Source organism: Magallana gigas, chromosome 6 (genome assembly GCF_963853765.1).
Source record: "Magallana gigas chromosome 6, xbMagGiga1.1, whole genome shotgun sequence".
In the NCBI taxonomy this organism is placed as follows: Eukaryota; Metazoa; Mollusca; class Bivalvia; order Ostreida; family Ostreidae; genus Magallana; species Magallana gigas.
Genome location: NC_088858.1, coordinates 9,408,365 through 9,420,048, shown reverse-complemented (window position 1 = coordinate 9,420,048; position 11,684 = coordinate 9,408,365). Strand labels below are relative to the sequence as shown.

At 31.9% G+C, this 11,684-nt stretch overlaps 1 long non-coding RNA gene across 1 annotated transcript; it reads left to right on the top strand.

Moving 5' to 3' along the window:
- The first annotated feature begins 5,986 nt into the window (after window positions 1-5,986).
- On the top strand, window positions 5,987-7,441 carry LOC117681350 (uncharacterized). Its single transcript, XR_010715037.1, has 3 exons — window positions 5,987-6,358; window positions 6,863-6,966; window positions 7,065-7,441. It is a non-coding gene; the product is annotated as an uncharacterized lncRNA (long non-coding RNA).
- Window positions 7,442-11,684: the final 4,243 nt, after the last annotated feature.

The window sequence follows — 11,684 nt, the reverse complement described above, 5'->3', positions numbered from 1 at the left end:
CCAAATGTCGTCTACCGTACACTATCTCCAGAACAAACACGGTTTGGCTTATAAATGCGTTTTTATCCTTTTTCATCGATGTGAAATAAAATCGATTTATATTTCAATTGATTCTACTAGTATACTTTAGATTGATAATTTTTCCCTTTACCAAGAAGCTTTAGCTATAATCTATTGAGTCATAATTTTTATCTTGCCAATACAATTGATTTAGTATATTTCATTTTTGGTTCTAGCAGGGGAATTAATATTAATACATATTTTGTTCTCTGTTTTGCAATAATTTTTCACGGGGTGTAATTTTAAACCTACGGGAGGTGAGGGAAATCTGTATACTTTACAAAATTGTTTTCATAATAAAATCTTGATATGGAACGGGAAAAAGCTATATGTAATAAGTTTTTCTCCGGGGAACATTCGTAGTTTTTAAATTCGAGATTGCGATTAATTCTATGTAGTTTGTTCATAACAATATCTAAAAGCTCAAATAGCAATAAGAATTATCAAGTTAACATTTTAGCATACTTCTGTTTTAAATAAACACAAATTAACAATAATGCCGATTTTTAATGATCAAAACAAAAGACATGTAAAAAAAAATCACAAAACGGGAGACATTGCATGTCAAGTAAATACAAGAAGGAAAAAAATTATTCATTCAAGTGATAGGCGTTTTCTAAGATGTGGTCAACATTACGAGCTATTCATCGTTCAATGACTTTTCTTACGCCCAGCATGTACACGTACATCTGACCCCATGCACTGCTTTAGAATTCATAAAGCACACAGAGAAACGGCGTTAAACTTATAAGCTGCACGCTATGGCGTGACGGATCAGAAGCGAGGCGTCTAGACGTGTCACTGCCTCCACCGGACCACCCACTGCAGACTGACGGAAGACGGCTTTGAAGTTTACCAATGTTTACCGAAACGTCCTTGGGGGCGACAAAGGTCATGGGCATGCTTTTGTGGATTTTCTTTAAATATGATAAATATTAATTTGGAAATATATGTGAATCACAGGAAAGGAAAATAAGATGAGTAATGAATTGAATACTGATTTTGGTATCAAAACTGACAGGGAATAAATACAAGTATCAGTAATTCTTTCTTAGAATTTTAAAGTTAATTCATTTTAACGTTAATTTGTTATACGAAGCTAATCTAAATGTTCTTTTGCATGATACTTTTATCTAACGTCGTATATTTACTCTGTTTTGATTATTATGATGTGTTTATGATATTTGCCAAGTATTGATAAAGATTATTATTGATAGAAGTACAACCTTGTCGCAGGGGAGAAGAAAGTTCCGCAAAAAGAAGTAAACAATCTAAATTTAGTCAATGTCATGCTGGTAATTGCATTCAATATCTACTTATATAACTTGTTATGCATTCGTAAATTCTTAAAATAAACTGCAGATGACATTAATCTGCCGCCTTCAAACATTAAAAGACCAATTCGAACTTTATACCATTCAACTCGGTACTTTTTTAATCGTCATTAAGATGAAATTTTTTTCGGGGGGGGAGGGAGGGGTTATCCCAAGGAGAAAAAAATGCCGCAGTATTCTCTTTCAGACTATCTTGTGTTCATCCAAATTTCTTTAAAGTATAGTTAATAAATTGCTCTCAAGAAGTCTTTTTTGTTACCTATATTCTATTTACAAATAATTTGAGAATAAGGATTACGCAACAGAATGTCATTATCAATAATAAGAGGTAAATAGGTTTAGATAACGGCCTATCCACGAAACCATATTCAGTCCATTCGGGAGAAATGTTCTGAGAACGCATCGTCTGTGCACGAATGGGCAATTCTCTTCTTAATTCTAAATCAAAGTACTGAAGAACTGACGGGAGTTGATTTTGTCGATGTTTATTTATTTTGAAATCAATGTAGTTTCTAATTTGAATTACGCACATTTTTATAATATGAATTTTTGGACTTTTTCGACAAGAATGTCGAGAAACCCCCATATGAATCATGTTAAACAATATTTAAAGATAAAATGAATTCAATCAAACTATGTATCAGTAATACAAATATTTCTCGAAAATAGTATGGATCTAAGCAATTTTGAACTCTACTCTCGTTCAACCAAACGCTCGGCTGACACCGTAAATCTCCGACAAGGATTTAAGGAGACGCCGAGAACGAGACTATATTGAACTCTGGCGTAGGAATACATACGACTACAAAAAATATTTAAATTGTTCGTACCATTTCAATTCTGACTATTTTCAAGGTATTTATAAATAAGTTTCCTTAAAAAACAATGCTTTAGCAAACATTACATTGAATTTATTAATTATTTTCAAGAGCTAAGTCTTGTCAGCAGCAGTGATTTGTGCTGCATGAGGTCCAAACACTGTTTCACTTTCGGTTTGTCTGAGTAACTGCATAGGAGAGTTGATTAAAATTAACTCCCAAAAATGAATTCAAATGATGAAAATGATATCAATTATTATTTTCATGAAGTTTCACTAATAGGAAATTATTTTTTTTTTTGGCAGGTTTTTTACATGTACATAAAGTTTATCTTAATTACTGACACTTACAATATAGTGAGTTTATTCATTTAACATCTTCAATTTCATTACCGATTTCCCATCGTATTTAACCCTTTATGATAACCCCATATCTAAATGCTTCTATAAATATTTAGAGTAGAAAGTGGATTGAAAATCTTTGTTTATTTTGGCAAATGCTTTATTTATCATTATGGAATATGTCTCTCCCAGTGGTACTGCAAACAAAACTATAATTCGACTAGTTGTCTATAAAATAACGTTTTTAACATCGGTATATTCACGTTCCTTAAAATAGAATCCATACTTGACCCCCCAAAAATTAACGTTTTGTTTTATTATTGGTAGACACATTCCTGAGTTCTAAAATAATTTAATGATTTCACCGAATTCTAATGCCGTTAACATTCAAAATGTCAGAAATATACTTTACTCAGTTTTGACCTTTAAAATTTTCATTTTGCATTTCTCTGCTAATCAATTGAATTTTTCAATTGAATATTTTTGGTAATTTTGGCAAATCAATCAGATAAAAGTGTTCAACAATGAATGATATATGTATGAAATTAAAAATGCATTCAATTTTTTGTATTCCCATCGGAATCGAATTTGCATTTGGGGGAGGGAAGGTCGGTGGTAATATAATATTTTATTTGGCATAATATATATAAATTTTTAAAAAAAAATAAATTTTGTGACAGAAAAGAAAGAAAACCGAAGGGCAAACACTGTGGCTTTTGGGGGAAATTCATTAACTCAAACGCAGAAAACCACAAACCTCTTTCTTGCACTTTTCTTGGGATATATTTTTTTTCTCCCAGATACAGCGTTAATTAGCATTTGATGGCTATGTAGTGGGTGGTAATGAGGGAAATTTATCAAGAAATGTAACAGGTTATGATGGGTTTGCACATAAAATCTGTACAGTTAGACACAATGTTAGATCGTTAGATTTTAAGTGACAGCAAACGGCTCCAGTGAATCCAGGAAACTTTTAAAGAGTGTCTAGATCCTTTATGTTAATATCTAATGCTTTAAAATTATTTTCAATTTTCATGGCTTCCCTATCTACTTTTGCTATTTTCAGAAGTAATCTACCGAAAAAGTATTTTTAAAGCCATTAATTTACTTCGAGATGTATAATTCTGAAGAACGTATATAAAATAATTTGCGAATTTATCTGAAATGATTGTCAAACTGGGCAAGACATTGATACTGCGTTTTTGTAAGATTCTATATTCTGAGCAATAAATTAAATTAAGCGTTCATTTTGTTGTATTTTTATCATATTTTGGAGGTTTTGTTGTCGTACGGGCTTTTATTGTTTAGTTTTGGTAGTATTTACCTATCTTCAAAACAGAAATGTATGTATATTTTATAAGTTCTTTAAAGTTTTCAATTCAGAATTAAAGTTATAATAAAATATAGAATATCAGTTCAACGGTAATGCGCAAATTATTCATATGAGATTTTTTTCCGAGTGAAAAATGAAAATGTGTCAATGATGTTATCTTGGATATTTTCATCTATTTCATTCGCTCCCTATCTTCACGTGCTACAGAATAATCCCAAAAAATTGCAAAAAATAAATGTATATATGAATGTAGTTTGGACACAAATATATTTATATAAATTTTTATAGCGAAAAGAAGTGGAAATGGGAACTTGATACATATTTTAAGGAAGGAGTTTTCTCGTTATTAGACATACTTCTTACATTAAGAATTCTGAAATTTATGAAGTTTTGACACAGTTAAACAGATCACATAACCGAATGATTCTATCAGTCTTTTCAAATTTGACCTTCTTGTTTTCGCATAAAGGTCAGGTCAAGGTCACTACCATTTCCATCAACTAAAAGGATATAAAAATAAATGTAGTTATCTGCAGTTATGCAGAAACCTGTTCAAGATATGAAGTTTCTATTCTTCAATGAAATGATAGAAAAATAGAATGTCTGTCAGCTTATTTTATTAAATTGGAATAAATATTTAAAATTAAATTGATATTGCTTAGCCCGCATTTCCTCTAATTTTCTTAAATTTTGAAGATATTTTGATTATTTTTTTTTATGATTTCATCATTAAAGTATTTCTGATTTTAACAAGTTATTAAGACTTTATATGAATATATAAATGGACAAAAAAGCTAATAAAAGTATAATTTGATAGGCAAATTAAATTTTAAAAACATATTCTGAAACCCAAGTATCTTAGCATTAGTTAACATCAGCTGAAAAAAAATCCAACATTAATGTCTCATGAATCTACAGCAATTCTGATCTGCAAAAGCGTGATATTTTCCTACGCCAATGTTCCGCCATGAAAATAGTCCTTGTTAGATTCTAAACTTTGATTACTATTTCTATGCAAAGTTGTATGATAGTAAAAACGACAGAGAAATGTTATATTTTAATTTCCTTTTATCTTGATTTAATGAACATTTAATCAAATTTACTTTAGACAAGTTGAAAACCAGAAAAGACTCCTTTCTAACATCCATTTCAGGTGCAAAAAAGCGATTTAATATTGAAATTGATGACAAAAGAAAGTGGGCGCATAAGATGTAAATTCGGCAGGAACCTGGGCACATAGGGAGAGTAATATTTCATTGATTATTTGTGCATATTTATTAAACTATAATCGTTATTTGGTTCCTTCACGGTAAGGAAATTGATAAAAAAAAAATGTTTGATCATGAAATGCAGTTAGTTTTATCAAAACATGGGTCTGAATATAGCAACACGAGGCGATTTACGCAAAATCTTACTTCTTTACAGCTGTTTTTAAATGATTTAATTGTTTCTGGGTCTTCTCTCCACAAATTTAAAACGTGTAAAGATTATATATTTCAACATAGAATGTGTTGCTTGTTAAAAATAGATGAGAGATGACCCAGAAATGACCAAATATGTACTTTTTAATATATTTTTAGGATGAAAATAAACTAAGTTATGAGATATGAAAATTTCGTGTTAAATAATTCTTTATATCATTACTTTATGAAGTCTCCCATGGCACAATGTACTAGTATTCGTGTCGGCTCTATGAAACTCGGCTTATTGGTGTTTTGGGTTCGAATCCTGCTGGTATTTTTTTTAACAATATTTTTTTCTTCTATTTTTTAATTAAATTTACAATTAGGTTTTTGAAAATACTTCATTGGCTTTTTTAGCTATCATAATGGTATACCGTTTTCGAAAGTTTGACACAACTTCTAAATGATTGTCTTGTTTCCGAATTTAAAGGCGTTTACCTCTTTGTATACATGTAAACAATGGTTTCACCGGAAAAGTATGGGTGTTGTGTTTGTAAAAGACAACTTAAAGAAAAAGAAAGCGGCCATTTAGTGTTAACATTGCAAAGGTTCTTCGAACGAGGGGTATTGAAACTACAAATGTAAGCACCATATGTGACACATGTAGACTTTCAAACAAAAATACTTTGTCTAAGGCTGTTTAAAATTAATTCTACGTTTAACGTAACCCGCGCGCGTAGGTTTCGGCAAAATCGTCGTTTTGAAAAAACAAATAAATCCGGATTTGAAAAAGTCGTTCCGGTTTGGGTTTTCATTTAGCGACTGAATTCTACATCCTGTATGAGAGAAAAACATGCTCAAAGACAGCATTGAGGTATTCAGTTTTCACAATACGAAGAACATGAGAGTCTACGCCACTATCAAAATAAAAAACCAAAAATAATGGATCAGACAAACACATGATCGAAGTTGGCAGTAAAAATCTTATTCGATTGTTTAATGTCGGTTGTCAAGTCACAGAGCCTGAACCATGCTGAACCAACTTCCGCCCAAAAAAGGCAAAAACGAGGTTTGTTGTATATATTTATTTAAGTGATCCATCAACAAGTGAAAGGACTACCCATCTTATTTAACAAAAACTTAGAATGTGTACGGTTAAGTTATTTTTGCATTTTTTTTAAGAAGGGGAAAGCTTAAGCAATTTCTTACCACCGCTTTACTGAAAGGATAAAAAAAAAGTTTAAAAAATTATATCTTTCTCCATAGACTTCAATATTAGCTCCAAGATGTGATAAATTTTTTCCTTTTTAACTTTTGTTCAATTTCAAAGGTGATAACCCTATAAAATCTTACAAAGATTTCAGTGTTCGAACTACCAATATTTGGTTTTAAATATAATAATTGTGGATGTATATACCTTGAAGTGAAGCAATGCATTAAATCAGCATAATATACTGATTTAGATAAGAGTTTTGACATGATAATGACTGCAAATCCCTTTCATTTGAAATGTATCTACATTTTTAATAACATGTTCAGGAATAATAATTCATTCTTTCACAATATATAATAGGAAGAAACTAACAGGAGGCCCAACTAAAGTGGAAGAACGAAGAGAAGTGGAATACACTTGTAGGGTGGCAGTTATTTCAAGAACCCTGTCTTGAGTTCTTAGAAGTAGGTACAATGAATTTTATAACACAACTCTGATATGTTAAATTTTACAATGTGTCATTATGAAACTGTAAGAAATAATATCATTATTTTGATTGTAGATAATCTGTGAATCACATGTGTTGTGCAACATTTTCCCTGAAAAGAAAAACTTTTCCCTTTGGTTGCTATGTTGATGTAAATCCATTTGATGTGCTTGCAAGTCACTCCACTTCTCGTCCAGTATACATGATGTACCCACAGAAAGGATATAAACATAAATTACACAAAAGTATATGCTTTGAAAATGCAAAAATTAACATGGACTGAATCGTACCTTATGTATTATATGACAGTGTTGATATATTGATAACTGAATTGATGACTTTCAATAAATACACACTTGTTTGAAATTTTTGTTTGTTTATTTTTTTCCTCCCTCCCTCGTAGGTTTTAAATTTTCATGTTACGTTAAACGTAGAATTAATTTTAAACAGCCTAAGAATATATCTCGAATACCAATACAGGGTAGTCCAAATGAAAATAGCATCAGTTTGCCAATTGTGACAGCTGGAAAGTGTAATAAAAGCTGCTTTATTTGTAGAAAAACGGGCTCCCTGAAATGCATTCCCAGAGAAGCAAAAATGGACATTTTTATTAATTTTGGTATTCTTGTACCACTTGGTGCCCGATGCTGCCCTCTCCATCTAACCGGCAATTTCATTAAACCATCAACACATGTTCATAAATCAATGTTAAAAAAAATCAACTGCTTTAAACTTTGATGAAATTGTGTCGTTATTTAATGATTTAAGAAAAGTTGCATCTACATCTCAGAGTCGCCGAATGTCATTTGATAACCACTTGCTATCCGATGAAGATTACAAAACCTTGTTAGGAGTGTCAATAGATCAATTTATCGACCTCAATCAACATGTCACATATATGCGTAACACAAGAGAAAGAACAATAAGAAACGCAATTGGCATATTCCTGTTTAAAATGAAATGTGGATTGTCTAATGCCCTTATTTGGGTTTAGCAGTCGTCGACAAGTAGCGCGTATAATTCAACAGACGCGGACAGCACTAGTACGTGACTTTGTTCCTTTACACTTGGGGTTCAGTCATTTGTCACGTGACAAAATTGTGAATGACCACACAACGGACATTGCAAAACAGTTTTTTAGTGATCCAATATCTGACACAGTTATCCTTGTTATGGATGGTACATACGTGTTCATTAAGAAAAGCTCAGCATATCGTTTTCAACGGCTATCATACTCCATGCATAAGAACAAACCCCTTGTAAAACCGTTTGTTATAACCTCTACTGATGGCTATATAGTTGATGTCATGGGTCCCTACCTATCTAATGGCAAAAATAACGATGGCTCCATTATCAAGCATTTAATCACGTCAAACTCTGGTAACATCATGGAATTCCTCAAAGATGACAATGTTTTGAAAGTAGTTTTCAGAGGTGCTATTCCCTTCTTAAATGAACTGGGTTTTAAAACACACATGCCTGCATTTCTTCAAAAGTCTGTTAAACAGCATAGTACCAACAAAGCAAATATGACACGTTTTGTCACCAAAGTGCTTTGGGTGGTTGAGGCTGCCAATGGCCGGATCAAAAAATGGAAGTTTTTAGACAATGTTGTTTGCAACAGTCAAATTCCGCATATCAGAGACTCTGTTCGAATTATCTGTGCAATAATCAACAAATATAGACCTCCTTTAAAAACAGATAATCAGGATGATGATGATGACATTGCACGACAAATGAGAGTCGCAGCATTACCCAAAATAAATTCCCTTCAGGATAGGATAAATAAAAATCCAAAGTTAAAATTCCGAGAAAAATAAAAAAAAAACTGGCTAACTATTGAATCCAAAGATGCTTTACCAGATTTTCCTATTTACACTGAAGACCGACTGCGTCTTCTAACATTTGGGGTCTGTCAGCTCAAACAAGCGAAAAAGTATACTGACGAACATCTTGGAGACGGGGACTATAGAACTGTTGTATCCTGCGAGGAAGCTGGTTTATTGCATGCCAGAATACAGTCTAGACATACCTCTAGAAAACTTTATAATATATGGGTTGAGTTCAGCAGGGAGGATGTGACGGGATGGTTCTGTGAGTGTAAAAGTGTAAACAGTCGGTTGTTGTGCCCACATCTGCTCTGTCATATGGTACCTTTCCTTTGCTCGACACCAAAACTACACGGCAACTCCTGACATGTACACGCCATCTCTATGCGACGCGGCCGATATTGTATTGGAGACTGATTCTGGAGAGGAATCTCATTAAAATGTTGATGTTATAGTTTTAGATATTATGTTGATATAAAATTGTTATTTCAACATGTCGTTTTGATTTCTGCTAAATACATATTATATTCTGTTCCTATACTAGTATATTAATGTAATATACACTAATAAACTAACTATTTATCGATTTACCCCTAGTTATAATGTTCAAAAATAGTTTCAAAATTTTAAAATAGTCGTGATTCCAGGAAAGTTATACCTTCCAGTATTTTAGTAATCAATTTTTGTACAAGCCTGTAGCGCTTTGAGGTTATAGACATTTAAATCTCAGTTGATTCGTGTCGATGAATCCTGCAAGCTTACTATCTTACTTTTAACAATGCTTGGCAGATTCACTTCTTTGATTATCTCTTTATAAAAGACACACATTTCGCAACAGACTGTACGTCTAAAAGCCATAGTGACCAAATATATATCGATATAAGCAAATAAACTCTCTCTATACGGCAAAAATAGCGATCTTGTTTAAAATTTCAAATCTTAGTATCCAAGACATAATTTACTTAGAAAAACAAATGGTTTGCAATCATTCATTTGACGTTTGCATCGCATTTGTTTATTGGTCTCATCTGTCACAAATGTTATTGCTTTAGTATTTGCCGATTTAGGAGCGGCCATAGAACATAATGCAAAAGTTTGGTACGTAAATCCTTCCCTTTTTATTGAAGTGACCCAAAAATGTATTTTAAAAACAAGATTATTTTGTTTTTGCCCTAGAAGCATTGTCATACTTTTTAAGGTCAATATTTTATCTATTTTGATTAAATGTCATTTTTTTTTACAGTTTCAATGATGATATTATAAACTCAAATCTTTATCAAATCACGCAAATCACCACGATTTTATGGAGACTGGGAACGTTTATTGTGTTAAATTATTTCTATAAATGTCTTCAAACCTACAGCTTTTATTTCAATAACTTGGCCAAGTAAAACCAGTAGCATTTTGTAAGATTAATGTTGATAATCCTAAAATACAGTTATTACAAATGCATCAAACAAATACAAACCCCTTCGATGATCACTAATCAAGGACAATGACCTCCTGGATCTACTAATATCCTGGCCCCGTCGTCGCTAACTTTCCCAAAGTTCATAAACTCAGCCTCAAGTCTGAGTATTATGGACTTTTCTTTTAAGGAACCGAGTTCAGTGATTTGAAAATTTTGGTGATGATGGGGCCTCGAAATTATACCTCTTTAAATATTGTTAATTGGTCGGTTGACCCCCATATGGATTTGAACCTGTGTCTTAGACCTAAGTGCCTTTTCTGGTGTTTGTGTCCCGCGAGCAACGTTTGTTAAGTGAATTCTTATTTATAGACATCTGTTCTCGCCAAAGTTATTCTTGTGAAAATTCCAATTAAGTGTCACAGGCCAAACAAAGTATGCATACAAAGTTGGTTTGAAACCCAGAATGTGTTTCAAGTTTGATTAATTTATATTTGTCTCTTAAACTTTGTCCATTTCTGTTGGTATAGAAATTCAATTAGCCGAACTGACAGGATCTTAAATGGGGCTATATAAAAGATTGGTATATTTCATTACCCAGATGTATCAACTTTAAAAACGACCTTCATTCGAAAATATCAATGTATGTCATTTAAGGCGAATCTTATGCAAAATAAAACAAAGTCAAAAATAGTTTTGTTGGATCAGATGTTTTAAAATTAAGGCACATCTATCTGTATTTTTATGGAGCAACGCCATGCAAAGTTGACCAAAATTAAAAGAAACCCAAGGGAAAAAAATGCAAACACATCCATACAGACTTGTTCCCTTAATATATCACAAAAGTCCATTTTTTGAAAAAATATTATAATACATATTCTATATTACTGTTCTCAAACTCATTGAAAACTATTTTACTTATAGAAACACTTTATACAAAAATCTATCAAATTTAGGGATTTGACGGTTTGAACAAGGTTGTGGTCCAAGTTCACCCATGACTCAGGCTATGTTTTGACTGAATTTGGTATTGCGATATTTAGTTTTAAAAACATGAACAAACAAACACGAATATGATTTATGTGTATAAGCTGTTTTGTTAAAAAATGAATAGTCATTAGCATCATTTGTTATTGAATTGCTTTTCCATGATTACTTCATTCTTTTGAAGACACTACCGTATGTATATTTATACCTTACCTCACGACATTTAATCGGGTTTTTTTTTTACTGGAGGTCGTTTCCAATTTTGAAAGGCCGTATAGATATAATATCTTGAATTTTATTTATAACATTAATAAATAATTGCGTACAGACTGATCTTTGATAATGATGTTCTCTATCTTAAACCGTTGACATGCACGTAGTATTAAAAATTCTTTAGATGCTTGCATTTTGTAGAATGTTGACTATAAATAACCTAAATTTTCTCCCACAAAAATCGTGATAAGCATCATT